The following is a 1,689-nucleotide window of genomic DNA, read 5'->3' as shown; positions in this document are numbered from 1 at the left end:
TTCAGTTCATTGCAGCATTAATTATTGATTTAATCAATTCTATTAACGTTCATGCTTGTTATGAAATAAAGATTTCTTTTTGATAAGGTGAGAATCTGTGTTAATTTCCTTTGTTGGAAGTATTGACTTTTAGACTTGAAGTGAATTTATTATCAGTGTTGCGTAAAAAAAAGAAAAAAAAAAGAAATACATAAATGTTCATTTAAATAATATTACATACAACATTACATATATAAATTTCCTTGATGTTAAAATAAATAAATTTATACGAAAAAAGTTGAGTTAGGCTTATAAGCATTCAATTGTTTTCCATAGGTTAGATGTGTAAAGAGGGAAAATTTATTGCTCGAATGTAAAAGGCGATTGCCACTACATCAAAGAAGCGGGAGATAAATTTAGATAATATGTTACAAGCAACGAAAATGTACGAAGCCGTTGATTATGGCAAATACTAACTTTATATCATATAAATTACATCGATTAAATAGTTGAATTATGCACAATTGCTTAACGCTTTCGCACATTTAGCTACTTTGCCCACTCGTTCATTCATCTCTCGCAGTTTATTCTCGAAATTCAATTTAACTTTCTTCCAGCTTAGGCCCTGATTTTATAAACAGCAATCACGTAGTCTAGTTTAGTAAGATATTCGTTTTTAAACAGGCTAATGGACAGTAAGCGTTTTGGGAGGCGTTCAAAAAAGTGCTGAGATCCGAGAATCATTGTCATTAGCTTTCGTTCTTGGGCCAATATTTTTGCAAAATATTGCATAAATTGTGGCTGGTAGATCGACCACAAACGATAACCAGACAGACGGATAGGCAAGGATATAATAAAAAGTGATTCTATCTTAAAGTCTTCATGGTGTTGCACATATCCACATAAGCGTAATACGCCCTTGTATCACAAGTGGCGCAAGATGTAACAAGAAAATGCTACTATAATTTCGTTGTTGCGAATGAACATTGTTCATAATTTCTTTTTGCTGTTGATTATTTAATTTAATAAAAAAATAAAGTAATCAAAAAGATACTCAAAGAAATTTACATAAAAGTTTAATGGTAATTGAATGGCAAAGCAATTTATTTCAAATTGCAAACGTTACAATTGTATAAAAATTCATATGAAAAAAAAATATTTTACGTATTAGTAGCTGATAACACGTAACACGTTTCATCTCAGAGTAATTTCAATGTTCACTGCATGTTTACTTGTATAGCGATTCTATATATATATATATATATAGAATCGCTTGTGGTGCAAGGGTATATTAAGCTTGTGCGGATGTATGGAACACCCAGAAGGACTTAAGTTAGATCCACCTTTTGTTATAGCAATCGATTCAGAAAATTATTCTGATTCTAAGCTCCTTTGCCCGTCTGATGCGTGTCGATGTATGTTTGTGTTCAAGCTACAGTTCGCAATTTTCAATGAAATTTGTGGTGTTCTGAGTAGTTTTACTACTATGAATGAACCTACAATGAACGATATTGAATATGGTTTGGTTCGGATCACATTTTCGACCGCTTCCCAGATAACACGCCCTATGTTGAAGATTCGATTATAGAGCGGTGTAGGGTATTTAGGATGGTGTTCTGACTTGCTTTAAACCTAGAACGAACCATATTGAATATGGTTCGGTTCGGATCACATTTTCGACCGCTTCCCAGATAACGCCCTATGTTGAAG

Source organism: Glossina fuscipes, unplaced genomic scaffold, assembly GCF_014805625.2.
Source record: "Glossina fuscipes isolate IAEA_lab_2018 unplaced genomic scaffold, Yale_Gfus_2 197, whole genome shotgun sequence".
Taxonomy (NCBI): domain Eukaryota; kingdom Metazoa; phylum Arthropoda; class Insecta; order Diptera; family Glossinidae; genus Glossina; species Glossina fuscipes.
This window is presented reverse-complemented; position numbering follows the sequence as displayed.